General features: G+C 40.5%; 1 long non-coding RNA gene across 2 annotated transcripts in view; it reads left to right on the forward strand.

The window, feature by feature from the left end:
• The window catches only part of LOC111562215, a 31,052-nt gene extending 16,522 nt beyond the window's left edge, over positions 1-14,530 (forward strand). Inside the window, exons 2-3 of one of the 2 annotated variants that reach the window (XR_002745249.2) lie at positions 9,452-9,562; positions 11,701-14,527. This is a non-coding gene — a long non-coding RNA (uncharacterized LOC111562215). Of the gene's footprint in view, positions 1-9,451; positions 9,563-11,700 lie in introns of both variants that reach the window. The other variant, XR_002745250.2, reaches the window with a different exon arrangement.
• The last annotated feature ends 3,928 nt before the right edge of the window (positions 14,531-18,458 follow it).

The raw sequence follows: 18,458 nt of genomic DNA on the forward strand, positions 1-18,458 counted from the left end.
TCATGCCTACTGGATTCAATATCTTGGATATGTCTTCTTCCTCAATTATCCGTTTTTGCGGGGCGCGTGGGTGGCTCAGTCAGTTAAGAATCCAACTCTTGGTTTCGGCTTAGGTTGTGATCTCACGGTTCTGTGGGTTTGAGCCCTGCATCAGGCTCTCCGCTGACAGTGTGGAGCCTGCTTGGGATTCTCTCTCTTCTTCTCTCTCTGCCCCTCCCCCACTTGCACTGTCTCTGTCTCTCTCAAAATAAATTCAAAAAAATTATTAGTTTTTGCATCTAACATATGAATGTTAGTTGTTGCTGCTATGATTATTATTATTATTACTATTAGTGTCCTTGACACGATAGTAGTTTAATCACCAATCTTAAAAAACTAGGTACCATATACAACAATAATATCTTTCATTTTAAAAATGCTTTTACAACTTGTACCTCCTATCTTGGATTCATTTCTTTATTTGCTCATTTATTCACTCATTCAGCTGAGAGACTTCTATGGTCTCACTGGGGATACAACAATAATTAAAATGTGGTTCCTGGTTTCAAGGAGCTGACAATGTACAGGGGAGACCAGACGTGTAAACAGATGCCAAGAAGACAAGTTCTGTGCTTGAGCTGATCCTCAAATCATCTTATTTACCGATGAGAAAAAGAGAGACAGTAAAACAACCTTCTCAAGGTCACACAGCTAGATACTTGAAGAATAAAAGCTAAAATGCAGCGTTCTGATTATTAAGCCGTTGCATTTTGACAGTTTTGTCATTTAGCTTCCTTGAGAGCAGTGGTTCTCAAAAAGACTTGGCCTTGGTCTCCAAACACCAGCAGGTACTTGTTAGACATACAGATTCTCAGACCCCGCCCCAAACTACTGAATCTGAAATTCCGGAAGTGGGGCCCAGAAACTGGTATTTCAGTGCGCACTCCAGGTGACTCTGATGCACTAAAGTCTGAGAACCCCTGCTCTGTATCCGTGCTCCTCAAACTTCTATGTGCATAGGACTCATCTGGGGTCTGGTTAAAAATGTGGATTTTGATTTGGTAGGTCTGGGGAAGGATTTTTGACTCTGCTTTTCTCCTAAGCAACCTGGCTATGCTTTTGCTGCCAGTCCTTGCTTGAGAAGCAAGAATATACAGAGAATTGACACCACCAGAGAGCACTGATCAAGCCCAGCTGATGAGTAATGCTGCGTGTCAAGAGTATTCAATAAAATTATTCGCTGTCATCTAGGCCATCAAGGAACTTAAACACTAGCACAGACGACATTCAGATAAATAGACTTTCAGGGCATAAAAGCTCTCAAGTGACAACTAAGTGTGTGTATGCGCGTGTGTGCACACGTGCACGTGTGTGTGAGCATCCCTATGCAGGGATGCCCATGCATGTATACACACACAGAATGGGCAAGTGTTTAAAGAGACAATATTACACAGCAGCACCTCTCTTATTGAGAGATCATTTGAATATACAGGTATTGCAACCAAACACAGTCAAGAACCAGGAGGCCAGAAACATTTATGTGAAAATAAATACCACAAAGTCCACCATTTTTATTGATAGCTTCATCCTTTAAATCATTATTTAGAGTTGTTTAGTTTTACTTTAGACAAAATCCTAGCATAGTCACATTAAAAGCAGGTGTTAAAGAGTAAATTGGAGGGGCGCCTGGGTGGCGCAGTCGGTTAAGCGTCCGACTTCAGCCAGGTCACGATATCGCGGTCCGGGAGTTCGAGCCCCGCGTCGGGCTCTGTGCTGATTATGGCTCAGAGCCTGGAGCCTGTTTCCGATTCTGTGTCTCCCTCTCTCTCTGCCCCTCCCCCGTTCATGCTCTGTCTCTCTCTGTCCCAAAAATAAATAAACGTTGAAAAAAAAAAATTTAAAAAGAGTAAATTGGATAGGCAAGGCCAAGATATCATAGGTGGCCATTCTGTCAGTAAAACACTCCCAACTGGCAAGAGGGAGAAAATGTGTGTGTGTGTGTGTGTGTGTGTGTGTGTGTGTGTGTGTTTACATGCACTTACAAACATAAACTTAGCATACTGGAACTATTGAATATAGAGGAAACACATGAGTAAACATTAACAAAGAGCATTGTATAGAAAGCAGAATGTAGTAATCACAGAAACATGCAGAAAATATTAAGATTACAAAGTGTTCAAGATATTTGGAAAGCTTGTAAAACATTTTAGACAGTTTCCCCAAAAAATGGTAGGGTTACTAGATTTAGCAAGTAAAAATATTTTATTTGGCAATACAAAAATTGGCTAAAAACAAGAGGGCTTGATAATCTTTGGGAATTTCATTGATGTGGGTTGCCAGGTTTTCTGAAATGACTGTCAAGCATTATCATAAGGGGAGATGGTGGGGGCAACTGATATTCGAGCTGTAGGAGTTGTGTGTTTGGACAAGTAAGTCCCAGGCAAGTTTACTTTGGGCCTCTCCATTGGTTAAGAAGGACATATCTGGAGGCACCTGGGTGGCTCAGTTGGTTAAGCATATGACTCAATTTCGACTCATGTCATGATCTCACAGTTTGGGGGTTTGAGCCCCGCATTGGGCTCTGCACTGACAGTGCGAAGCCTGCTTGGGATTCTCTCCCTCCCTCTCTTTCTGCTCGTCCCCCACTAACACCCCCACTCTCACACACTGTCTCTCTCAATATAAATAAATAAACATTAAAAAAAAGAAAGGCATATCTGTCAGGATTGTTCCCACCTACAAGTAATGACGCCTGACAAAAGGTCATGTAGACAGGAAAGGAGTTTACTGTCTCATGCCAGAGCAGATCTGAGTTGGTATCCAAGACTAACATGAACCAGCAACATCATCAAGGGTCCAGATTCTTTAAATCTTACTATTTCATCATCCTTAAGATTACATAATGGCTGCTGTATTACCAGACACTAAGTCTAGGTCTTAAGCAAGAAGAAAGGGAGGGGCACCTGGGTGGCTCAGTTGGTTAAGCATCTGACTTTGACTCAGGTCATGATCTCACAGTTCAGTTCATGAGTTCGAGCCCCATGTCAGGTTCCTTGCTGACAGCTCAGAGCCTGGAGCCTGCTTCACATTCTGTGTCTCCCTCTTTCTCTCTGCCCCTCACCTGCTCACTCTCTCTCTCTCTCTCTCTCTCTCTCTCGTAAATAAACATTAAAAAATAAAATAAAATTAAAAAAAAAGGGGAAAAGAACACCAAAGTTAAAGGGCCAAAAGCACACCAGCTGAAATTGCCTCTGAAAAGTTCCTGTGAGTTGTACTCAGTGCATTCCTCTTTAATCTCCTTGGCCACAACTGGATCATAGGGCCATTCCTAACTGCTGGGAGTCTGGAAAGTTGTTTTAAATTGGACACATACACCTTCAAAAAAATTAATACATTCAAGGTTCAGTTGGTGAGAAAAAAGGGAGGAATGAATGAATATTAGGTAAGCAATTAGCAAGCATCTTTTTTTTTTTTTTTTTTTTAGAGTTGACACATAATGTTATATTGGTTTCAGGGCTACAACATGGTGGTTCAACAACTCTATACAATGCTATGCTCACCGTAAGTGTAGCCACCATCTGTCACACACAACACTACTACAATACCGTTGACAGTATTCCCTGTGCTGTACCTTTCATCTCTGAGACTTATTCATTCAGAAAGTAGAAACCTGTCTCCCACTTTCTTTCACTCATTTTGCCCAACCCCCCAAACCCTTCCCCTCTGGCATCCATCAGTTTCTTGTCTGTATTTACAGGTCTGTTCTGTTTTTTGTTTGTTTGTTTGTTTGTTTGTTTGTTTGTTTTATATATGTCACATGTAAGTAAAATCACATGGTATTTGTCTTTCTTTGTTCAACTTATTTCACTTAGCATAATACCCTCTAGTTCCATCCATTTCATTGCAAATGGTAAGATCTCATCTTTTTTTGGCTGAATATATTCGTATTATTGGTTGAATTGTCCAATTCAAAGATCTGGAACATGTCATTTTGCCTGATTCTCTGTACCCCAGACTCTTGGAAAACAAGCTTAGCGCTGTGTGACAAGTTTCACATATTTATTTGACACTTAGTTATTAGTAGACCGTGTTGCTTCTCAGTCTAGTTTAATTTGAGAGACATGGAAGGAAGGCAAGGTCTCTGGGCAATTGATAATCTATTACAGGGTGCACCTTGTGATATGACATTATTTTAACCACCGTTACAAGCAAGATGGGAGCATCTTTGTGGTTTTCATAGCATCCTCGGCTTAGACTAGTGAAATCTGTAATACTGTACATAACAAATGACTAGGTTGCATTAAGAAAATATTGAGACATTGGGGAAAGCTTCACAAAATAACATTTGAACCAGACTTTAAAGGATGGGTAAGATTTCACCAACTGATACAGACACAGAGACGCTTCAGGACACCGCATTGTTAGAGAACTGTTAAATTACCTTGAAAAGATGTATCTTGCTATGTCAAGAAGATTGAGTCACCTATCTTGTAAAGAAAATTCTGCAAGAAAAAGTAGATTTCTCAAATGCTACAAAGGCTTTCTGCCTTAATTTCGATTCAATTATCCAGAAAATAGCATTCCGAGTCCTTTGAAATAATCAACCTTTTGCCCAAATCCTAAAGCATCCTTCTTGTCATGCTGTGTTTTGTGAACATTTCCTTCCTTTCTCTCCTGCAGATATTATGTGTAGCCCAATCTCGTTCATGTCTTGTCAGGTAAAAAGGTGGCAGTCTCTTATTTCACCTCCGTCTAAGCAACAGAGTTAGGGATTTTTCCTCTCTGGCTTGATATTTGTATTTTGAGGGGAAAGAAAACAAAAGGAGTGAAGAACAAAATCGGGAAACGAGGTTAAGAACATGTCGCTCCAGACCCTGGGAGCAGTCAAATCAAGCTGCCAGCTGCAACAAGAATCTCTCTAATAAGGAAATTAGAGCATGATCATTTCTGGCTATGTGACTCTGATTCTAAATAGGTTTTACAAATAGATTGTGATTGAACTTGGAAACATAAACAAATTGGCTTTGCGGAATAAAGGCTGAACTACATTTTGGTTAGAGAATTAAAATGCTTTTATGGGAGGTACTCTGGGAGAACGGACAGCTATTTTAATGACAGCATATGCATTTCTGAAACATACCGGCTTTGCTGGCTTCTCTGTAGAGAATCAGGTCTGATAAACTCAAAAGAAAGTTTCCCAACAGAGTCCCTGGGAGGACAGCTGATAAAGGCAGGGAATGGGCAGTGTGTGTTTGAAATTCCCCATTCAGATGCTGAGAGGAGAGGTGCCATTTAAAAATAATAGATTTTAAAATATCAGTGGCTTAAAAAATTCTAGTCAGCTATCTCCCTTGGACATTTCTTTTGTCTCTTGGAGGGTTGGGGATAGACGTTCTTTAAGCTCTATTAATACATTTTCTCTTATAAATATTCATGCAGTGTTCCAGGGGCCTCCCCCATTGCCTCAGTGTGGGCTCTCCACCCTAGCAAGAGTGATGCCGGAGGAGATGCTAAATTTCTAACAAGGCCCCAGGTCAGCCTCAGACAACCCAGAGCCATTTGAAAGCACCAAAGACTTTTCAGTTGAGATAAAGGGTTATAAATGTCTGTGTGTCCAGGCTTATATTCCACATGAGAGGATTAGTTTTCACTTTCTGTAAACTCTTCCAGTCGTTGGAAGTAGTGATGATTTTGTGTGTTCTGTGCTTCACACAGGGAGAAAACAGATCTGCTGGTTGGAAAGACGCTTTTTTATTTCCTTTTTTCTCAATCCACTGATTACTCACTAAGGCCTGATCCATTATTGAGCGCAAGTCAGCAAAATCTCTCTGATAGCAATAGGTTCGTACATTTAGAAACATAAAGTGTTCGACCTGGGATCCCAAGGTCATTGGCTTGCTGGGTAGGAATTTAGATTCAGGTCATGCAGAGTACTTTCCATTATTCAAAGTGCTTACGCTATGGAAATTTTTCCAATGATCTAACCCTAGATCCTTTTGTGCTGTTCTCCCTACATCAGGGTATGTTACTAGGAAGTGGATGAAGTTTACAGCTGCGTTTCCTCATTCCCCCTTATTGGGATATGGATCTCTCACACCGCCAGGGCCTGACTGGTTAATTTTGCCCACAAAATGCTTTCCAAGCCCAAGTGGTGAGCATACAGAGCTTATGTCTACACTTATGTCTGTGGTCCCACTTTTACACTTGTGCACGTTTTTTCTTAATTAAAAAAAAAATTTTTTTAACATTTATTTATTTTTGAGAGACAGAGAGAGAGCATGAGCAGGGGAGGGCAGAGAGAGAGGGAGACACAGAATCCGCAGCAGGTTGCAGGCTCTGAGCTGTCAGCACAAAGCCCGAAGCAGGGCTCGAACCCACAAACCACGAGATCATGACCTGAGCTGAAGTCAGACGCTTAATCAACTGAGACACCCAGGCGCTCCTACACTTGTACACGTTTTAAATTGTGGAGGGTAATGAAATATTTTACTAAAAGAAGCTTATCTTGTCTTTCATTTTTATTTCAGAGATACTTTATTTTCATTTATGATTCAGCTTTAAATGGTATCTGGGCCCACTCTTTCAGTTCTCTGCTGCTGCCTTTTCTGTCAAGCAGGTAGAAATTTATAAATGAATTACCAGGTGAGCTCCTTATTTAAGTGGAACTCACATTAATTCATTGTGAAAATAAAATGTCTGCTCTCCTTAACTCACCCACTCAGTTTATTTTCTTTACAGTGTGTTTTCCTTAACCAGCACAGCACAGCAGAAAACACATCAAACTGGGTATCCTGTGACCTACATTGTAGACACAGCTCTTCACAAATGGGTAAACCTGGACAAATCATACATAAAAGGATGGGGTTATGCTAGGTGCTCTGGAGGGCGAGCTTCTCAGACTTTACCATGTATATTAGTCTGGGTTTTCCAGAGAAACAGCACCAGTAAGAGAAAGAAATATAAATGTAAATAATATACAATATATACATAGAGAGATCTATATCTATCTATCTATCCATCTGAGAGAGAGTTATTTTAAGGAATTGACTCGTGTAATTATGGAGGTTTGGCAAGTCCAAAATCTGCAGGGTGGGCTGGCAGATTGGAGTCCCATGGAAGAGTTGCAGTTTGAGTCCAAAGATGGTCTGCTGGTAGAACTCCTTATTCCTAGGGGAAAATCAGTCTTTTTTCTATTAAGGCCTCCAAGTGATTGGACAAGTCCCATTCACATTATGAAGCATAATCTGCTTTACTCACAGTTTATGTATTTAAATGTTAATCTCATCTAAAAAATTCGTGTAGAGAAACATCTAAAATACTGTTTGACCAGATATCTGGATACTGTGGCCTAACCAAGTTGAGACACAAAATTAACCATCACACCATACATAAGAATCACCTGAGATACTTGCTAAACATAGATTCCTGGGCTCCATCCTTAGAGATTCTGATTCTTTTTTTTATTTTTTATTTTTTTTAATGTTTATTTTTGAGAGAGAGAGGAGAGTATGAGTGGGACAGGGGCAGAGAGAGAGAGGGAGACACAGAATCTGAAACAGGTTCCAGGCTCTGACCTGTCAGCACAGAGGCCTGATGCGGGTCTCAAAGTCACCAACCGGGAGATCATGACCTGAGCAGAAGTCGGAGGCTTAACCAACTAAGCCACCCAGGCACCCCAGAAATTTTGAGTCTAATTGCAATTCTAATCAGCTGATGCGGCTATTTTAGGAATTACTTTCTGAGTGGTATTGGTCTTGGTATGCTATCGTATGATCATGGGCCAGACTCTTATGCAGATGGGGACACTGAAGCCCGGAGTTATAAATGGGCTTGTCCAAATGCTCTTATATAGTTAGATATTCTACCCCAAATTTTAGCCCAGGACTCATTCTTCTTAACATACTTATCATACAAATGAACTTTCTTAGGATGAAATCTAGCTTTGTAATTGAGGTTTCCTCAAAACCAATGAACTAATGGGATTTTTCATAGAACTTGGCAACCTGATTCTAAAATTCATGTGGAAGAGAAAAGGCCAGGATTAGTCAAGGCAAGTTTGAAAAAGAATAAGGAGGAAAGACCCACACAACTATATCCGCAGGTGTTCTATAGAACTATAGCAATTAAAGCAGCATAGTATTGACAAATAGACCATTGGGACAAACCAAGAACCCATTGCCAGACCACGTATATTTGAGATGTTCATGACTGAGGTAGCATTATGAGGAAAAGATAAGCTATCAATAAATACTGCCATAAAAGGGCCATCTATGTAAGGAGAAAATATACTTCCTACTCATAAAAAATTAAAAATACAAATGAATAATAGAAAAAAATATTTTTAATACATATAACCATCAAAGGATTTTACACACACACACACACACACACGCACACTTACAAATGAATATGAAAAAGAAACAATTCAATAGAAACATAGGCACAGATTATGAAGTCACTTCATTGAAAAGGACAGTCAAATGTCTATAATTGTATGAAAATATTCATGCTATGAGACATAGAAATCAGTATAATCACTTTAGAGGGCAATGCGGCAATGTCTAGGAAGGTAGAAGGTGTACATTCCTCATAGTCCAGGAAATTCTTTGTACTTACAAAGATAGCTTTTGCAGAGTTGTTCCAGCAAAAAATTGGAGATAATAGCTCAGAAAAGAAATAGTCCAACAGGGGCACCTGGGTGGCGCAGTCGGTTAAGCGTCCGACTTCAGCCAGGTCACGATCTCGCGGTCCGTGAGTTCGAGCCCCGCGTCAGGCTCTGGGCTGATGGTTCAGAGCCTGGAGCCTGTTTCCGATTCTGTGTCTCCCTCTCTCTCTGCCCCTCCCCCGCTCATGCTCTGTCTCTCTCTGTCTCAAAAATAAATAAACGTTGAAAAAAAAAATTAAAAAAAAAAAGAAAAAAAAGAAATAGTTCAACAAATTGTAGGATAATTACATTTTGGAATACAAAATAGAGTAGGTCTTGATAGATCTATACAGATAAAGTTAAAGAAAACCCAGTGTTCAGTGAAAAAAAAAGAAGTTGCAAAATGACACATATGATACCACTTGAGTAAAGTCTCAAATCTCACAAAACAATGCTGTATATTGTTATGGATGCACATTGCCATAGGATATAGATCAACTTCAGGATATGATTATCTTTGGGGTGTAGAAGGTGGGCAAAGGGAGAGACTAGAGGATGAGAAGAGGGATTTAGCTGTATCTTTTTTTTTTTTAATCTCAAGGTGACATGACAAAAGAGTAAAACGTTTATGTTAAACTGTGTTAAATTTGGGTAGTGGGTATCTGAGTGTTTTATTATTTTCTATATGTTTGAAATTGTCCATAATGACATGTTTTTAAAGAAATAAAAACACTACTCCCACAGTTATTATTTTTAGTATACAATTGTGTTTTTTCTGAGGCCTAAAATGTATACACTTTCTCCTTTCTATGTGTTATTTTTTCTTAGGTATCCTTTTCCACTTATTATAAAATCTTTGAGTTGGAAGAAAATTTAGAGGACATTTGTTCAAATCTACCACTTAAGATGGGCACTTCTGGATTCAAACTGGTGTTCCAGGTAAAAACACTTGTTAGAGTTTTCTTATAAGCTTAATAATCTGGAAAATATGGTTTTGGTTAACTGGAAATTTTGTTTTAACTGAGTTAAGGTCCAGGGATAATGACGTTTTTTTAAAAAGTAGAATATAATAAATTACACTTAACATTAATACTATGCTGAACACATAATTTTAACTGTAATGACACAGAAGGCTGTGAAGATTTCAGGGTCATCATCATAACCATCAATTATCATTATTTTGGTAATATGTGGAAGTGCCAATTGAAAGAGATCTGATTGGCAAAATGTCAGTTAACATGGAATAAAAAGAATCCATGTAGAAAAGGGAATTGTCACTTATGGAGGTATTGTGGGGTGTGCTTTAGATATATAATTTCATTTAAGTCGTTCAGCAATCTGAAATGTAGATATCCTTACTCTTGATTTTCAAATAAAGCCATTGCAGTTCAGAGAGAGAGGTAATTTACCCTAAGTCCTGTTGGGAAAATTATCCCAAACCTGAAAATAAAGCAAAAAGATACCTGCATGACCTTCAATATCATACTGGAGCTTTATCTAATTGGAGCCCACAGAGTATTCATTCTGTAGGGGAATGTACTCTTGTGTGACTTCTTATTTACTATTGATTAGTACCAGGCTCTATGAACTTATATGAAGTTATAATTTAACTTGTGAATTTCATTTCATTTCTCTTTTCTTTTCTTTTCTTTTCTTTTCTTTTCTTTCTTTTGTCTTTTTTTTTAATCTTTCTTTCTTTCTTTCTTTCTTTCTTTCTTTCTTTCTTTCTCTTTCTTTCGTAAGGTCTGTGCCCAATGTGGGGCTCGAACTCATAAGCCTCAGATCAAGGGTATGGACTCGGGCGACTGAGCCAGCCAAGTGTCCCTAACTCATGAATTTTTGTCGTGAAGATGCAACTGATTTTTGTCCAGTATAAAATGCAATTCCAAAGATCATTTCAATCTATCTGTCTTTCTATCTATAGATACAGATTTAGTCTTTCCAATTATTGAACCAGTTTTACAGTCCCACTGCTTCCTTCGTTAATAGGGCAAATGAATTTTGGCATGTGTCCTTTGTGTATTTGTACAACAGTCAAGTTTGTACCTTATTGAAAATACTTCGGGGGCCCACAGCTAGAGGCAGAGCTTTAGACCTAGAGTGCATGGCCTTGCTCTCACACTCTCTTTTTGGCCGTATGTAGTGTGCTTCATTATGGAGAATCCAAGCTTGATTAAGGAACTGGTCCTCCTAAGTGGAGGCAGGGAGAATCTCATTGTTAGAAAACAATGCCAGTTTTCATTAATCTGAGAGGTAGATACAATATGGAGAAATCTCATCTCTGGACATGCATCTCCTAACAAGTAGAGGTCTTATCCCCTGGACCCATACATACAATTGCTACTTCCCCCTGCCCAGTAAATAGAAGGATAGGGTGGTGATCCACAATTTAGTCCTAATCTGTGTGACTAAGTGTCCTGTACGTATACACAAAATATATGTGTTTTGTATATGTGCACAGAATGGTTGAGTTTTGTACTAAGTCTCTTGCGTTTCATAGGCTGGTTTCAATAGATTGTGCTTCTGTGGGTATCGTCAATGTCCCTATCTATAATTTCTATCACGATCTCCACCCAACTGACCTTAGCTCTATACTGAATCCCTATGACCCAAGTCATTTTACAAACATAGTTCTATTCTATAATCTCTAATAATATACATTCACAAACATGTACCATGAAACCCTGCTCATTCCGTATAATGAAGAAAGTGGACTGAATTAGTGAATATGGAATTGTGGACCATTTTTCAAGGACTGAAGTAGCATTATTTTCAAGTACATATATGCTGGTATTTCAGTTATGAAACTATACCCAGTATTTGCCCTTAGGGGCTTAATTAACAGGGAGATAAAAGTGGTATGTAATTAGCTTATCAACAGAAGGAAGAAATGGACATTTCTTAAGTGATTGCAAAGGTAAGTAGGTTAAACAATCTTAGTTTCCTTGTAAGCCTTTCTAGACTATCAATTGAAACAGAATAACCTTTCTTGATAAGAAAAACCAATAGAATTGTTTCAAGTCCAAAGAAAGGATGTGGACTGGGGAGGTTCCCATGCTTTTACATTTCCCCTACAGGTTACTTCATTAAAGGAGCTAATTGGCTTAGTCCACATCCCTGGTAACATCTTCTTGAAGCAAAATGTGGAACAAGGTCTCCTGGCAACTGGAAACTAGTGGCCACTGCCCTTTTGCCCAGAAAAAAGGGGGCTATCGTTGAACCAGGTGGAACCCAGAGGACACAGGCAGGCAGTCGGGCGAGCTGCTTGCTGATGCTAATTATCCTAGCCCAGTGCTTCCCTTCTGGGGAAGTAGGAGGAGAGAAATTCATGCCAAGTTCTTGCACAAGGTCAAATGTTTCTGGAGGAAGGCAGCCAGGGTTAAATTAGCAGTCAGAATGAGGTAGAAAGCTGGGTGGAGAAAAACAGGCTGGGAGAAGGGGGGAGAAGTCTGGAAATTCAAATAAAGACAGCAGTAAAAAGTAATTACTAACACATTTCCCAACTTGGAAAGCTAGCCACATCCCACACCAGGGCCAGACTCAGAGCTGTTCTGTTCCAAGAAGGTTGGAGCAGGCTCAGGCACAGGAAGGGACTGTGCAAGCCAGCTGCCTGTCCCTGGCTTTGGAGCTGTGCTCCCCGAAAAGGAAAATTCATCTTGAACGAGAAAGCAAAGGACATTGCTGCCTAAATTCTCCATTAAGATCAACACTCTCCATACATTCAATATATCTGTCCTTCCAGGACTACCCAACAGCAAAAAGTCATCAAACATCAAAACAAAGGAAACAGAAATCTTCTAGGAAAATGTAAGCCTTTGTGAACCTAAAATATTTTCCTTCTCTGCTGCTCATCAACATAACCGGAGGAAAGAAACTGTTTGTGGGAGGGACAGATCTCAGGAGAAGAGGAGGAGGTGAAGGAAAAAAAAGGAAAAGAGAAGCAATGCTCTCTGGTGTCAAGAAGAAAATCATGATTGGATTGACTGTTTGGAATGAACTGTTTTGACAGTTGATTTTTATTATTTTTTCCCCCTCCAACTTCAGAACCATGACAGACGATTGTGGAACATCAAATTGACGAGCGAATACTTCATCAGATCTGGTTGCCTCAACAACTAAAATAGCCAAAATGTTAAGACAGTCAAATAAGATTGATTATTTCTGATACAATCTGTGGGTGGTTGACCCAAGAATTCTCAGCCTAATCACACATATAAACACAGAGGCCGTCTCAGCAGATGCAGAAGCAGGCAGCGGACAAGTGAAAAAACCGTCAATCACCTGGATGGATGCTCATCACTGCCGTGCCACGGAGCAGTGTGAAGAGAAACACCCAGAAAAGCCTCTGGATTGCTTCTGGGTGCTGGGTGTCACAGGAGGCAGCCAGCCTTAAAAAGCTGGGAATTCGGATCCTTCCGGTTTCTAGCAAAAAGACAGAGTCTGCTTGTAATGGAAAAACAGATTCCCTCAAATTGTTGTCTAGGGGTGCTGAATCATGCATGAATGTCAGGAGATGACGCCAACCACAGCATCATTTCATGGGGACTTTATCTGGTGTGAACCAAGAGAATTGTACTTTATGAATTTTCTTTAAGCATCCACAGATAATTGTTGTGCTGGGTCATATACCAAAAGGGAAATTAAATCTCTCTCATAATTGGATTTGGTATTTGCAGGCTTTCCTGAAGACAAGGGAAAGGAAGTTCATTTCAGACTTAAAGAAAAATCTTGAATTAAAGAATTGCAATCACCGTATCAGGTGCCTGTCTGAATTTAACCCACCGCTTGCAGAGGGATGAACGCCTTAGGGTGATGGCGCAGGTACAAAAGGTTCCTGAGCGTCACGCTTGTTTGTTTGTTTGGCTAAGTTTTTCCTTTTCATTGTGAGTTCTAAGAAAATTATTATTTGATAGCTTGGTGGCAATGCAGTCTGTGTTGAGAAAATAGGAATTGATTAAGAAGTGAGAGACTGTGAGAGACTGAAAATGAGTGGGGGAAAAAAGCCTACAAAGCATTTACAGTGTAATTTTCCAATACAGATTTGAGCAGATACCACATGCAGTTGGAAACAGATGCATTTTCAATGCTTTATTATTGAACGAAGAATAATTTCTGTTTCCCTCTTTTTAAAGAGAATCCAAGAAAATACAATGCTAAAATCTACATATTAGCATGGTATTCACTTGAATGCCTAATTGCTTGAAACTTGAAGGATTCTGTTTCGACTCAGAGATCCTGACATGGCTAGCGTGCAGCCAGATGTTAGGGAAGAATATTTGCAAGAATCATTTATGGAAACAAAACATTAATCTGTAAAGACGTATGCTAGATTAATTAGCAAGGATGTTAACTTGATATGTGGATTTCTAATGAACCTGGGGATACGTCTGAATGTATGTTTAAAACTTAATAGGGGCACCTGGCTGGCTCAGTCAATGGAGCGTGTGACTCTTGATCTTGGGGTTGTGAGTTCAAGTCCTATGTTGGAAGTAGAGATTACTTGAAAAATAAAATGTTTAAAAAAAATAAAATAAAACATAATGTCACATCTTCTTCAATAACTTTGTATTTTATAATACTTTTTACTTTTCTATTCTGATTGGTCTGCACCGCAATCCTTGGGGGTCAACATCTACACTGGACCATGCTGATGAATATATAGCTTTGCCTGACAATTGACTGCCCTTTTCTTCCAGCTAAAATTGTAAGGGCTGAGCCTGTCTTTATATAAGAGTGGTTGCTAAGTGACCCAAACAGATAATCCACTGTGAGGCCAGAAAATTATCCCATTCCTAGGAATTTGAACCAGGATCTTCCTAAAAAATAAGATAGTGGTGAGAGCCAATGTTGACATGTCTCTATGTAGAGGGAAGTTGGGGAGGCCATGATGCTAGCTGAAGTTCTAGGAAAGCAAAAACCATGAACCATTAGAAGTGATAAGGAGAGTCGAGAGACAGCAGAAGGTGAGCAGGAAGCAAGAGGGAGAAACTGAAAGGCAAAGAGTAGCCAAGTCAATAAATGCAAGAGGACCAGAGTGGGACTCCATGACCTCCACTTTCAGTTCTGGGGCAGCTGCCATTCCTACCCTTGGTTTGTTTTTTTCCTGGTAACCCTTGGTAACATGAGTGAGTCTCTATTCCTTGCATCCTATGGAGTTTGACCACAAAGAATTGCTATCCTCCATGTTGCCATTGAGGAAACTAAAGCAAAAATCCTTTCCTGGTACAGCATAGGGAATATAGGCGATAGTACTGTAATAACACTGTATGGTGACATAGGGTGGCTACGCTTGTGAGCATAGCATAACATTAAGAGTTATTGAATCACTATGCTGTACACCTGAAGCCAACGCAGCGTTGTGTGCTGACTATACTTCAAGTTTAAAAAACCCTTTCCCGAAAAGATGGGTTGTATTATTACACATGTAGAAAGTAGTAGAGCCAACACACATGCCCAGGCTTTTCTAAAATTGATGCTAATTTCAATTTATCACACTATGGCATTTGAGAAACATGATCCCTAAATCCTCCCATTTAAGAGGTGGTGTCTATGTCCCCTACCCTTGAATCTGGTTGGGGGGGGGGGGTGGAGCTTGTGACAGCTCCAACCGAAGGTGAGCAGAAGAAGTAATGAGTGATTTTTGAGACTAGCTTAGAAAGGATTTTGTAGCTTCTACTTGCCCTTCTGAGAATGCTTTTGGAACCAACAGCCATGTTTTCAGGAAGCCCAACCTAGTCCTCATAGACTGGAAATCTGCTGAGACTATATGAAGAGAGAAAGAAAAAGAGAGACAGAGAGAGGTCTTGCCAGGTGCCAGCTGTTCCAGCCCCCCCGCCCCCCCCCCCGCCTTCCCTTTCACTACCCCCTCCAACAACCTCACCCCACCACCCCTCCCACCACTATTCAGAGCCTAACCATTGTTGGACTACAAGTACATGGGAGACCCAACCCTGACCCACCCAACTGAGACCTTCCTGGATTCCTGTCACACGTTAAGTATGAAAAAAATAATTACTGTTTTTAGCTAAGTTTTAAACAGAGCAATAAACATTTGGTGAGAGAATTATTACCAAATGTGTACTACAGCCAGAACCTAAAGAGATCTAACCAGTCAGTGTGCTTCTCCCTGAGTGGTTGAAGGGGTAATATACAGTATTTTGTTCTTTTTACCTTGAAGAAGATGTCTTGGCATGCCCCAAACCACTAGACAGCTGAAAATTTCATTGATGTGGTAGGTCCCTGGATCCTCATTAGCTATATCTTCCACCTTCTGCAGTTCACCTGTCTTACCAAGGCCTCCAAAATATTTGCCACTTCATGCTTACTTGAATGGATTAACATGATGTCACCAACAAAGTAGACAAATATATGGTTCTCTGGAATACCCAAACAGGCCAGTCACCGTATTATGAGAGAGGGAGAGAGTTAATATAGCCATGGGGCAAGATCATGGCTATGTCCTGTTGTTTATATTATATCCAGGTCAATGGCTGTATGCCATGTACTAAATGCCATACTAACCGGCTCCAGCAAAGATACCACATTTGGTACAGCAGCTACAGATGGCGTTACTACTTGATTGATTTGTGGCGGCCCACTGTCATACTGCAGGACACATCAGACTTTTGTAGGTACAAGACTGGTGATAAATGGGGGATAGCGTGGTAGATACCAAAAACAAAGGAACCAACACAAACATTCTGTCAGCTCCTTATTCCAATTGTATATTCAGGGGCTGGAGAAATGACCAACAGTGTACATACCTGATGCTCTGCTGACCTGATGCTCTGTCATCACAGGGTTATTGAAATGTTTGAGTATCCCCCTTTCCCTAGCACAGAGTTCCCTAAGCAGATGATTATAGATCCCTCAGGAGAAGGTCTGGGAGAATTGTTACTATAGTACTTGCCATGATCTTGCAGGGTCATTTCTTCATGGGACCCAGCCAGTCTTTCAGCTGATGGGCTCTGGGTTGACACCCAGATCAGATTCAGAAACCCAGAAGGGATTGTGACGTTTTATTGGGGCACCAGCCCTTAGCCTTTTTTTCTTTTTGTTGTATACATTGAGAAGTGATTGTTGCCTGCTCATTCTGTTTTTGACCTTGGAAATGCTGTATTCCATTCACTATCTCCATAGCACTGTAGGTGTCATGTCTTCTTGCCCCAAACTTGCCACTCTTTACAGTAATTGAGCTTACTTTACTTCTGATAGTTAAGTGCCACCACCTGGACTGTATTTTTTCAGGAGTCTCCCAGCACTTGGTTGTCTGAGAGACAGTTCTGCAACAGCATCTTCCAAAATCAGTCCTGATCTATAGAGGTTAGCCACCACAAAGATTCTTAACAATGCTGGTGTCCCCAGAGAATCCTATTTTCTTTGGTAAATGGAATGTCCTCTGAAGTCTCTCACAGAACATAATAAGCTAACAGGTTTTCTGACATTGCACGATATAGCCACATTAACATGCCCACTCTCCCTTGGCCTTTCCATCCCTTCCTCCATCATCTGCCACAACAATGTTGGCATGTTTCCTGAGGTTCTTGCTAGGATCTTAAATCCTGCATCAAGGGCAAGTGCTTCTGTATCTAGAAACTATTTTTTTTAAGTTTATTTATTTATTTATTTTTTAGAGACAGAGGTGGAGAGAGAGAGAGTGGGGGGGTGAGGAGAGAGAGGGAAGGACAGAATCTGTGCTGTCAGCAGCAGAGTCTGATGTGGGGCTCAAACCCACAAACCGTGAGATCACGACCTGAGCTGAGATCGAGTCGGACGCTTAACTGACTGAGCCACCCAGGCACCCCTCTATAAACTATTATTTATCCAACTTTATATTCCATCCTCCTTAATCAACCCCCCCGGCCCCAAATTCCAGCCCATTCATTCATTGTCCCTTGCCAATAAATGGTTGGATCCTTCAGGTCCTTAGGTGTATAATCCCCTTCCTTGATTTATAATCCCAGCACTTCCCCAAAGGGGCTACATTATGATTTGACCCTAAGTTATTCTTCTGGTGATTATAAGAGGTGGTGGAGTAGATAATAAGGGGTGTATATTGCCCTGAAAGGTAGAGTCTTCTGCATCACCTTCAAGTAAGAAAGAAAAATTAGCCTTTAATAAAAATGAATGCTCTACCTTTTCTAGGACTAGATAGTCCAGTGGAATCTGAGGGTTTAGATTCTTCCTCATCCTGAGTCTCAGGTTCCCCCTTCCTCCAAGCAGGGCCATGAGCTTAGTGTAGGAGACCTGCCAAAGTGAAATTTCAACCTCCGTGTAACTCCACTACTCTTATACTTAAATCCTGGCCCTGACCCTCAGATTTTTCTGCCATCTTGCTGAATATGGGAGTCTCTTTATATCCTGCCCAGTAGGCTCTGTGGCTTTCACACTTTGCTTATATTGGTGGTTAGTTGCCTTCAGCCATTCATTGCTGTCATCTCATGCATGGATGGTTTTAGCAAATAGTCATCTGGTTTCAAAGTCCTTATAATTAGTATTTACCACAAAACTCTCAAATGCCAGAAATACTGTCCTTGCTGGTACAATTTACTTCCATCAGCATCCTATCCCAATTCATCACTGGTGAAAATTTTAATGATTACTACACGTATGTGATAAGGGCAATTAATGCTTCATCTCCCACCAGTTATGGAGTCATCATTGCCAGCTGGCTAAAGTCTGCTCTCTTGGGCCCCTTCTGGTACTATTCACGGCAGGTCAGGTTCCGGAGGAAACAGGTTCTGAAATTCTCAGAATTGTGTGCAAGAGGTTTATTGGGAGATTTCCCTCAGGAATAATAACCATGCGAGGTGAGGGGGGTGGGGAAGGCTAGGCC

The sequence above is a fragment of the Felis catus genome, chromosome C2 (assembly GCF_018350175.1).
Source record: "Felis catus isolate Fca126 chromosome C2, F.catus_Fca126_mat1.0, whole genome shotgun sequence".
Classification (NCBI taxonomy): domain Eukaryota; kingdom Metazoa; phylum Chordata; class Mammalia; order Carnivora; family Felidae; genus Felis; species Felis catus.